This window comes from Conger conger, chromosome 7 (assembly GCF_963514075.1).
Source record: "Conger conger chromosome 7, fConCon1.1, whole genome shotgun sequence".
Classification (NCBI taxonomy): Eukaryota; Metazoa; Chordata; class Actinopteri; order Anguilliformes; family Congridae; genus Conger; species Conger conger.
Genome location: NC_083766.1, coordinates 41,768,959 through 41,781,558, shown reverse-complemented (window position 1 = coordinate 41,781,558; position 12,600 = coordinate 41,768,959).

The following is a 12,600-nucleotide window of genomic DNA, read 5'->3' as shown; positions in this document are numbered from 1 at the left end:
CAACTTTATTGTGGCCGCACCGGGGATGGAACCGTGGACCTTGAATGTCTTAATCCACTGTCTGAACCATTAAGCTATACTGCCCTCTTATACACGGGCGCCATCTATTGGCCAAAAGTTGTACGCTTCCTTTTATCCTGGTTAAATAATTTCTCTCCGAAGTGTCGGATAATATTGCATTAAACGTCGAGTTAGCCAGCATCATTCTTTTCCATTTCACCGGTAATTATGCTGCCTGAAACGCATTTGTTCAGCCAAATCTAAAGGAGATGCCAAGTCTCTGCCCTCAATCCGGTATTTTCATATTAAGTCAAAAATTCCTAGCGAAATTGTATGTTCTCTTAATTCGTGTTTAATGACAAGCAAAATAAACTAACATATCTGGCGATTTAACTGAAAGTTTTCTATTCATGTAAACAAACGTAGCTGACCTGTTTTTTGACTCACACAGACAGTGGACAGGCTGGCTGCTGTTAGCCAATGCGCGTCATCTCGCAACGACCTGCATGCCATACGTTTGTTGAACATAACGGTCTCATGTTAACACAGAGTTCGACCAGAGCCATCTCAAACGTTAACGTTTCTTTTTGACTTTTGACTCTTTTAAATATATGCTACTCTCCTGCCAGTTAAAGACAGTCATTAAATGTCTTTAATATTTATTTCAGATATTCTATTCATATAATGAAAATAGATGCAAAGAAACGTCGGGCTGGGTGTTGTCAATACATTTTGTCACGTAGGCTGCAGCTGTAAATCATACATCGTTATGCCTACTGGCTCGCTAGAAAAAAAACAAAAACCTATCGTTGAAAAATCACTTGAAGGAAGAAAAATATAAAAGTTCCACTTTCTGCCAATAAATGGAATCCCCGTATCAGAAATGGGGGGAAGTTACAGCGACGCAGTTAGTCTGTGAGTAGAATAGATTGTGTAGACAACTTCACTGTTTCCACAAAGGAACCAAAAATGTGCTTTTTAAACAGGACTTGGTCAGTCTAATGATATAAATGGTAGCATTCGATTATGGTCAACGGTACCGAAAATGCCCGTTGCACCAGCCATCATAACAAATGTCCCAATATAGGATCGATTTAAACCTCTATATATTTTTATTTCACGTTGACAGTGTAGGCTATTATGTGTATTCCGACGCGAATTACATTTAATTGGGTTACGGCATTCACTTCAATCGAATGAAGTCAAATAGAAACGGCTCGAATTCCTTAATAAGGCTTCTTGGTTTTCAAGCTAACTTTCCGAACAGCTGTTTTGTATTGAGTCCTTAAAATGCTACAACACGGTTTTTTTTAAACCAAATAACATTGAACGTCATTGCAAGATATATGCAATACCAACTTTTGCCAGTAGATGGCAGTCGCGTATTAGAAATGGGAGAGTCATTTGCGACTTGCGTTGAAGTTTTAAGACCGGATATAATGAGTCTCCAGCGAAAATAGTGAACTATTATTGCTTAATGGATGTGATGAAACTCCAACAATGAACATATGTGAAAAGTTGTAGCCTCAAAATCAGGCAATGTAGAATTTAATACCTTTTTGAAATGATTTAATACATAATTGTATTAAAACATGAACTGTTTGGGCAGCATTACAAGTTAATTTTAAGGCTGACCATAGCCATACCATTCCAAGATATTAAAAATCAGTTCATAGTTGTGTGTCAGGGCTATAATATCATGCTGACCACATTTTGTGTGAATGTGATGAACCCCCTAGGAAGAGTATTTCAAAGTTTGGTACGTGAAAAAACACTTAAAAACACACAAAATCCAAAATAGCTCACTTCCTGTTGGGAAAAGTTAAGGGATGCAAATGAGAAATGTGTGTGTCTTGAGGAGACCCTTATGCCTACCAGACGTGGTGCATTTACGTGAAAGTATATGTCCACAATATTAGAAAAAAGCCATAGGGGGCGCTGTGTAGCCACGCCCAGATGAATGTGGATATGGATGTGATTGCACTCCAAAAGTGAATATATTTGTAAAATATCAGCCCGATCAGATGATGTAGAACGGAATTAAGCCCACTTCCTGTTTTTGGGCGTAACGTGTGTATTATACGCCTCGCCATTGCCAAACCGTTTGAGATATCAAAAATCCTTTCGTCATTTAGGGTCAGGACTATTCTAAGATCATGATGACTACATTTGGTGTGAATGTGATGAATACCTTAGCAGGAACGCATACAAACATGATAAAAACCTCACGTCCGTTGCCAGATGGTGGCGCTATAACATTGATTTCTTCTTGGTATTTGGATGTGATTACACTCTAACAGTGAACATATTTGTAAAATATCAGCCAGATCAGACAATGTAGACCATGAATTTATGGCAACTTCTTGTTGGCGCGGCGTGACATGAAAATTGTACGCCTCGCCATGACCATACCGTTTGAGATATCAAAAATATCCTTTGGAATTAGTATCATGACTATCCTGAGACCACTTTGACCACATTTCGTGTGAATGCAATGAACCCCCTAGGAGGAGTACTTAAAAGTGTAGTACGTGTAAAATGCACAAAATTCAAAATGGCTGACTTCCTGTTTACATATTTGATTCGATGCGAATGAGAAATGTGTTTGTCCAGAGGAGCCCCACATGCATACCAAATTAGGTGAAGGTAGCTCAAAGTGCCTGTCCACAATAGAAGACAAAGCATTAGGGGGCGCTGTGGAGTCCTTTGGCCACGCCCAGGTCTGAGCATCTGATACATCTTGACAGCCAACACTTCTCATGTGTGTGCAAAATTCTGTGAGTTTCCATCCATGGCAAGCACCTCAAAAATGCAAAATACATTGAAAAAAAAGAGAATAATAATTATAGGGGGCGCTGTCAAGCCACGCCCCGATTGATATGTATATATCTGATATTGTACTGCTACAGTGAACATATTTGTAAAATATCAGCCAGATCGGACGATGTCAAAAAAAAAGTCATTTTTTTGCACGCAATATGTGTACTGTACGACTCGCCATTTCCATACCGTTTGAGATATCAAAAATCCCTTTACAAATTAGCGTAAGGACTATCTTAAGATCATGCTGACCGCATTTGGTGTGAATGTGCTGAATGCCCTAGCAGGAATGCATACAAATATGTTAAAGACCTCACTTCCTATTGCCAGATGGTGGCGCTATAACATTGACCCGTTCTTGGGATATGGATGTGATTACACTCCAACAATAAACAAATTTCTAAAATATCAGCCAGATCAGACAATGTAGACCATGAAATTATGGCCACTTCCTGTTGGCGCGGCGTGACATAAAAATTGTACTCCTCCCCATGACCGTCCCGTTTGAGCTATCAAAAATATCCTGGCAATTTAGCATCAAGACTATCCTGAGACCATTCTGACCACAGGTGGTGTGAATGCGATGAACCCCCTAGGAGGAGTACTTAAAAGTGTAGTACGGGTAAAACTCAGAAAATCCAAAATGGCTGACTTCCTGTTTGGATATTTGATTAGAACCGAATGAGAAATGTGTTTGGACCGAGGAGCGCTATTTGGCCACCAAATTAGGTGCAGGTAGCTCAAAGTGCCTGCCCACAATAGAAGACAATGCAATAGGGGGCGCTGTGGAGTCCCTCGGCCACTCCCAGGTCTGAGCATCTGAGAGCTCCTGACAGCAACCACTTCTGATGTGTGTGCAAAATGTCAAGACTTTTTACGGATGGCAAGGCCCTCAAAAAAGCCCATTTGCCTGAAGAAAAAGAATAATAATAATAATAATAATAATCCTTCCAATAACAATAGGGTCCTTCGCACCCTACGGTGCTTGGGCCCTAAATATAGCTGCAAGCAGCAATGAACGGGCCCAAGCACCATGGGCGCAACCGCCTTGGTGGCATAGTTGTGCCAATGACATGTTTCACAATATGTACACACTTTGGAAATAATCAGCTTCCTGGACAACGTATAGTGTGCACAGGAATTCCACTTTGATCAATGAAGATGTTGCTGCTGCTATTGGAATGCATCAATGATATAAGCCTCACTTCCAATTGCCAGTTGGTGGCGCTATAATATTGAGCCGTGTATGGTTCATGGATTTGATTACACTCCAATAATTAACATATTTGTACATTTTCAGCCAAATTGGAAGATGTCGAGTAAATTTAAAGTCACTTCCTGTTGCCAGATGGTGGCGCTATAACATTGAGCCATTTTTGGTATATGGATTAAATTACACTCCAATAATAAAAATATTTCTATATTTTCAGCCACATCGGAAGATGTCCAGTGAAATTAAGGCCACTTCCTTTTGCCAGATGGTGGCGCTATGCCATTGAGCCTTTATTGGTATATGGATGAGATTACACTCCAAAAATGAACATGTTAAGTTTCAGCCACATCAGACAATGTAGAATGAAACAAAAATAACTTCTTGCTTGCACATTGTGATAACATGCTCCAGTCCTGTATGGAGAGCAGAGATGAATTAATTTCCATAGATTTTACAGCGGGAGGCACAATTTATGCTTGAGAAGTCATTTGGTTATAAATATGCACTCAAAATAAAACCATTGGCTTAAAGAAACTATTCAACTTTATTGTGGCCGCACCGGGGATGGAACCGCGGACCGTGCATGCCTTACTCCACTGCATGAACCATTAAGCTAAACTGCCCTCTTATACACGTACGCCGTCTATTGGCCAAAAGTTGTATGTTTCCTTTTATCTTGGTTAAATAATTTCTCTATGAAGTGTCTGATAATATTGCATTAAACGTCGAGTTAGCCAGCATCATTCTTTTCCATTTCACCGGTAATTATGCTGCCTGACACGCATTTGTTCTGCCAAATCTAAAGGAGATGCCAAGTCTCTGCCCTCAATCCGGTATTTTCATATTAAGTCAAAAATTCCTAGCGAAATTGTATGTTCTCTTAATTCGTGTTTAATGACAAGCAAAATAAACTAACATAGCTGGCGATTTAACTGAAAGTTTTCAATTCCTGTAAACCAACGTAGCTGACCTGTTTTTTGACTCACACAGACAGTGGACAGGCTGGCTGCTGTTAGCCCATGCCTCTCATCTCGCAACGACCTGCATGAGATACCATTGTTGAACATAACGGTCTCATGTTAACACAGAGTTCGACCAGAGCCACCTCAAACGCTCACGTTTCTTTTTGGCTTCATGTCTTAATCTTTTAAATATATGATACTCTCCTGCCAGTTAAAGACAGTCATTAAATGTCTTTAATATTTATTTCAGATATGCAATTCATATAATGAAAATAGATGCAAAGAAACGTCGGGCTGGGTGTTGTCAATACATTTTGTCACGTAGGCTGCAGCTGTAAATCATACATCGTTATGCCTACTGGCTCGCTAGAAAAAAACAAAAACCTATCGTTGAAAAATCACTTGAAGGAATAAAAATAAAAAAATAACCACTTTCTACCAATAAATGGAATCCTCGTATCAGAAATGGGGGGAAGTTACAGCGACGCAGTTAGTCTGTGAGTAGAATAGATTGTGTAGACAACTTCACCGTTTCCACAAATTAACCAAAAATGTGCTTTTTAACAGGACTTGGTCAGTGTAATGATATAAATGCTAGCATTCGATTATGGTCAACGGTCCCGAAAATGCCTGTTGCACCAGCCATCATAACAAATGTCCCAATACAGGATCGATTTAAACCTCTATATATTTTTATTTCACGTTCACAGTGTAGGCTATTATGTGTATTCCGACGCGAATTACATTTAATTGGGTTACGGCATTCACTTCAATCGAATGAAGTCAAATAGAAACGGCTCGAATTCCTTAATAACGCTTCTTGGTTTTCAAGCCAACTTTCCGAACAGCTGTTTTGTATTGAGTCCTTAAAATGCTACAACACGGTTTTTTTTAAACCAAATAACATTGAACGTCATTGCAAGATATGCATTATATGTGTTAATCTTTGAAATATATGCTACTTTCCTGCCAGTAAAAGCCTGTCTTTTATTTTAGTTATTCAATCCATATAATTAAGGTAGATGAGAAAAAACGTTGCTGTGGGATGGGTGTTGTCAGTACATTTTGTTACGTATGCTGCCGCTGTTACTCATACATCGTTATGGTTACTGGCTCGCAAAAAGAAACAAAACTTGTCATTGACGAATTACTTGAGAAACAATACCAACTTTTGCCAGTAGATGGCAGTCGCGTATTAGAAATGGGAGAGTCATTTGCGACTTGCGTTGAAGTTTTAAGACTGGATATAATGAGTCTCCAGCGAAAATAGTGAACTATTATTGCTTAATGGATGTGATGACACTCCAACAATGAACATATGTGAAAAGTGTTAGCCTCAAAATCAGGCAATGTAGAATTTAATACCTTTTTGAAATTATTTAAGACATAATTGTATTAAAACATAAACTGTTTGGGCAGCATTACAAGTTAATTTTAAGGCTGACCAGAGCCATACCATTCCAAGATATTAAAAATCAGTTCATAGTTGTGTGTCAGGCCTATAATATCATGCTGTCCACATTTTGTGTGAATGTGATGAACCCCCTAGGAAGAGTATTTCAAAGTTTGGTACGTGAAAAAACACTTAAAAACACACAAAATCCAAAATAGCTCACTTCCTGTTGGTAAAAGTTAAGGGATGCAAATGAGAAATGTGTGTGTCTTGAGGAGACCCTTATGGCTACCAGACGTGGTGCATTTACTTGAAAGTATATGTCCACAATATTAGAAAAAAGCCATAGGGGGCGCTGTGTAGCCACGCCCAGGGGAATGTGGATATGGATGTGATTGCACTCCAAAAGTGAATATATTTGTAAAATATCAGCCCGATCAGATGATGTAGAACGGAATTAAGCTCACTTCCTGTTTTTGGGCGTAACGTGTGTATTATACGCCTCGCCATTGCCAAACCGTTTGAGATATCAAAAATCCTTTCGTCATTTAGGGTCAGGACTATTCTAAGATCATGATGACTACATTTGGTGTGAATGTGATGAATACCCGAGCAGGAACGCATACAAACATGATAAAAACGTCACTTCCGTTGCCAGATGGTGGCGCTATAACATTGATTTCTTCTTGGTATTTGGATGTGATTACACTCTCACATTGAACATATTTGTAAAATATCAGCCAGATCAGACAATGTAGACCATGAATTTATGGCTACTTCCTGTTGGCGCGGCGTGACATGAAAATTGTATGCCTCGCCATGACCATACCGTTTGAGATATCAAAAATATCCTTTGGAATTAGTATCATGACTATCCTGAGACCACTTTGACCACATTTCGTGTGAATGCAATGAACGCCCTAGGAGGAGTACTTAAAAGTGTAGTACGTGTAAAATGCACAAAATTCAAAATGGCTGACTTCCTGTTCACATATTTGATTCGATGCGAATGACAAATGTGTTTGTCCAGAGGAGCCCCACAAGCGCACCAAATTAGGTGAAGGTAGCTCAAAGTGCCTGTCCACAATAGAAGACAAAGCAATAGGGGGCGCTGTGGAGTCCCTTGGCCACGCCCAGGTCTGAGCATCTGACAGTTCCTGAGAGACACCACTTCTCATGTGTGTGCAAAATTCCATGAGTTTTCATCCATGGCAAGCACCTCAAAAATGCACAAAACATAGAAAAAAAAGATTATAATAATTATAGGGGGCGCTGTCTAGCCACGCCCCGATTGATATGTATATATTTGATATTGTATTCCAAGAGTGAACATATTTCTAAAATATCAGCCAGATCGGACGATATCGAAAAAAAAGTCATTTTTTTGCACGCACTATGTCTACTCTACGACTCGCCATTTCCATACCGTTTGAGATATCAAAAATCCCTTCGCAATTTAGTGTAAGGACTATCTTAAGATCATGCTGACCACATTTGGTGTGAATGTGATGAATGCCCTAGCAGGAAGGCATACAAATATGATGAAGACCACACTTCCTGTTGCCAGATGGTGGCGCTATAACATTGACCCGTTCTTGGGATATGGATGTGTTTATACTCCAACACTAAACGTATTTCTAAAATATCAGCCAGATCAGACGATGTCGACCATGAAATTACGGCCACTTCCTGTTGGCGTGGCGTGACATAAAAATTGTAATCCTCCCCGTGACTGTCCCGTTTGAGCTATCAAAAATATCCTGGCAATTTAGCATCATGACTATCCTGAGACCATTCTGACCACAGTTGGTGTGAATGCGATGAACCCCCTAGGAGGAGTACTTAAAAGTGTAGAACGTGTAAAACGCACAAAATCCAAAATGGCTGACTTCCTGTTTGGATATTTGATTAGATGCGAATTTGAAATGTGTTTGCCCTGAGGAGTGCTATATCCATACTAAATATGGTGCAGGTAGCTCAAAGTGCCTGCCCACAATAGAAGACAATGCGATAGGGGGCGCTGTGGAGTCCCTCAGCGACGCCCAGGTCTGAGCATGTGAGAGATCCTGACAGCCACCACTTCTGATGTGTGTCAAAAATTCCGTGAGTTTTCATTCATGGCAAGCACCTCAAAAATGCACAAAACATTGAAAAAAAAAGAATAATAATAATAAATATAGCTGCAAGCAGCAATGAACGGGCCCAAGCACCATGGGCGCATCCGCCTTGGTGGCATAGTTGTGCCAGTGACATGTTTCACAACATGTACACACTTTGGAAATAATCACCTTCCTGGACAACGTATAGTGTGCACAGGAATTCCCCTTTGATCAATGAAGATGTTGGTGCTGCTATTGGAATGCATCAATGATATAAGCCTCACTTCCTGTTGCCAGATGCTGGCGCTATAATATTGAACCATGTATGGTTTTTGAATTTGATTACACTCCAATAATAAACCTATTTCTAAATTCTAAGCCACATCAGAAGATGTTGAGTGAAATTAAGGCCGCTTCCTGTTGCCAGCAGGTGGCGATGTGACATTGAGCATTTATTGGAACATGGATGTGATTATAATCCAACATGGAACATATCTCTAAAGCAGGGGTCACCAACACGGTGCCCGCGGGCACCAGGTCGCCCCCAAGGACCACATGAGTCGCCCGCAGGCCTGTTCTAAAAATAGCACAACTCACTAGTGAGCTGCATCTAAAATTTAATTTTATTCTGTTGCTATTTATTTTTAATCACACTTGCATTTATATAGATTTAAAAATGACAATATCTTAAAAATATGTTTACTATCCATGAAGTTGAAAAGTTTAGGTGAACTCTGACCTACTCTAGTTCAAAGGTCAGTATTGTGCACGTGACAAAAGAAACTGGTAGCGCTTAGTATGACTCAGTACCCATGAAGTAGCTCTCAGTTTCAAAAAGGTTGGTGACCCCTGCTCTAAAGCGTCAGCAAAATCAGACGATGTGAAATGAAATGAAGCCACACTTCCTGTTCCCAGGAGGTGGTGCTATGCCATTGAGCCTTTATTGGGATATGGATGAGATTACATTCCAAAAATGAACATGAGTGAAGTTTCAGCCACATGAGACAATGTAGAATGAAACAAAAATAACTTCTAGCTTGAACATTGTGAGAACATGCTACAGTCCTGTATGGAGAGCAGAGATTAATTAATTTCCATAGTTTTTACACAGGGAGGCACAATTTATGCTTGAAAAGTCATTAGGCTATAGATATGTACTCAAAATAAAACCATTACCTTCAAGAAACTGTTCAATTTTATTGTGGCTGCACCGGGGATGGAACCGCTGAATTTGCGTGCCTTAATCCACCGCCCGAACCATTACGCTGCACTGCACGCTGATACACGGGTGCCATCTATTGGCCAAAAGTTGTATGTTTCCTTTTATCTTGGTAAAATAATTTCTCTCCGAAGTGTCGGATAATATTGCATGAAACGTCTAGTTAGCCAGCATCATTCTTTTCCATTTCACCGGTAATTATGCTGCCTGAAACGCATTTGTTCAGCCAAATCTAAAAGAGATGCCAACTCTCTGCCCTCAATACAGTATTTTCATATTAAGTTACCATTCCTAGCGAAATTGTATCTTCTCTTAATTCGTGTTTAATGACAATCTAATAAACTAACATAGCTGGCGATTTAACTCAAAGTTTTATATTCATGTAAACCAACGTAGTTGACCTGTTTTTTGACTCACACAAACAGTGGACAGGTTGGCTGCTGTTACCCCGTGCGTGTCATCTGGCAACGACCTGCATGCGATACCTTTGTTGAACATAACGGTCTCATGTTAACACAGCGTTCGAGCAGAGACACCTCAAAGGCTGACGTTTCTTTTTGACTTCATGTGTTCATGTTTTAAATATATGATACTTTCGTGCCAGTTAAAGCCTGTCTTTAAGTCTTTAAATGTGTTTAATATTTATTTTAGTTATTCAATTCATATAATGAAAATAGATGCAAAGAAACGTCGGGCTGGGTGTTGTCATTACATTTTGTCACGTAGGCTGCAGCTGTAAATCATACATCGTTATGCATACTGGCACGCTATGAAAATAAAAAAACCTTTCGTTGAAAAATCACTTGAAGGAAGAAAAAAATGAAAGTACCATTTTTTGCCAATGAATGGAATCCCCGTATCAGAAATGGGGGAAGTTACAGCGACGCAGTTAGTCTGTGAGTAGAATAGATTGTGTAGACAACTTCACTGTTTCCACAAAGGTGATGTGCTTTTTAACAGGACTTGGTCAGTGTAATGATATAAATGCTAGCATTCGATTATGGTCAACGGTACCGAAAATGCCCGTTGCACCAGCCATCATAACAAATGTCCCAATATAGGATCGATTTAAACCTCTATATATTTTTATTTCACGTTGACAGTGTAGGCTATTATGTGTATTCCGACGCGAATTACATTTAATTGGGTTACGGCATTCACTTCAACCGAATGAAGTCAAATAGAAACGGCTCGAATTCCTTAATAAGGCTTCTTGATTCTCAAGCTAACTTTCCGAACAGCTGTTTTGTATTGAGTCCTTAAAATGCTACAACACGGTTTTTTTTAAACCAAATAACATTGAACGTGCAATTTATACTCTCCAATCAGCCTAACGTGCATGTCTTTGGACTGTGGGAGGAAACCGGAGTACCCGGAGGAAACCCACGCAGACACGGGGAGAACATGCAAACTCCACTGAATATTCAGACGAACACAAAGAGAAGTGTCAATACAGCATATGTATTTACCAATATGATTGTAAGAAATACACTTGCTCCTGGAGTTGGTCTGTTTAGCCAAGTTATTTCTGCTTTTTCCTCGAACGTAGATACAGTATGCTAATATCGATTGTACGAGGACACCCAGTTTTAGAATCCTGGCTACGCCACTACACATCACGTATGTATCATTTTGAGATGCAATGGTTAGAGTACGGGAATTTACTAAAGCGCATATTGCTGATTATTGAAACGAACTGGAGAAGTTGAAGTACACACAGAATAAATGCACTTAATCATGACGTCCACTCATCTGCGCCATTTTCCGTAATGAACATTACATTACATTCACATGCAGTTGAAATTGTACTTCCCTCTAGGGTCTTTCAGCGAACTTATCCCTGGTTATGGGTATGCCTTGTTGTACGTCGCTCTGGATAAGAGCGTCTGCCAAATGCCAATAATGTAATGTAATGTAATGAACGTCATTGGAAGATATATGCAATACCAACTTTTGCCAGTAGATGGCAGTCGCGTATTAGAAATGGGAGAGTCATTTGCGACTTGCGTTGAAGTTTTAAGACTGGATATAATGAGTCTCCAGCGAAAATAGTGAACTATTATTGCTTAATGGATGTGATGACACTCCAACAATGAACATATGTGAAAAGTTGTAGCCTCAAAATCAGGCAATGTAGAATTTAATACCTTTATGAAATTATTTAATACATAATTGTATTAAAACATGAACTGTTTGGGCAGCATTTCAAGTTAATTTTAAGGCTGACCATAGCCATACCATTCCAAGATATTAAAAATCAGTTCATAGTTGTGTGTCAGGGCTATAATATCATGCTGACCACATTTTGTGTGAATGTGATGAACCCCCTAAGAAGAGTATTTCAAAGTTTGGTACGTGAAAAAACACTTAAAAACACACAAAATCCAAAATAGCTCACTTCCTGTTGGGAAAAGTTAAGGGATGCAAATGAGAAATGTGTGTGTCTTGAGGAGACCCTTATGCGTACCAGACGTGGTGCATTTACGTGAAAGTATATGTCCACAATATTAGAAAAAAGCCATAGGGGGCGCTGTGTAGCCACGCCCAGATGAATGTGGATATGGATGTGATTGCACTCCAAAAGTGAATATATTTGTAAAATATCAGCCCGATCAGATGATGTAGAACGGAATTAAGCCCACTTCCTGTTTTTGGGCGTAACGTGTGTATTATACGCCTCGCCATTGCCAAACCGTTTGAGATATCAAAAATCCTTTCGTCATTTAGGGTCGGAACTATTCTAAGATCATGACGACTACATTTGGTGTGAATGTGATGAATACCTTAGCAGGAACGCATACAAACATGATAAAAACCTCACGTCCGTTGCCAGATGGTGGCGCTATAACATTGATTTCTTCTTGGTATTTGGATGTGATTACACTCTAACAGTG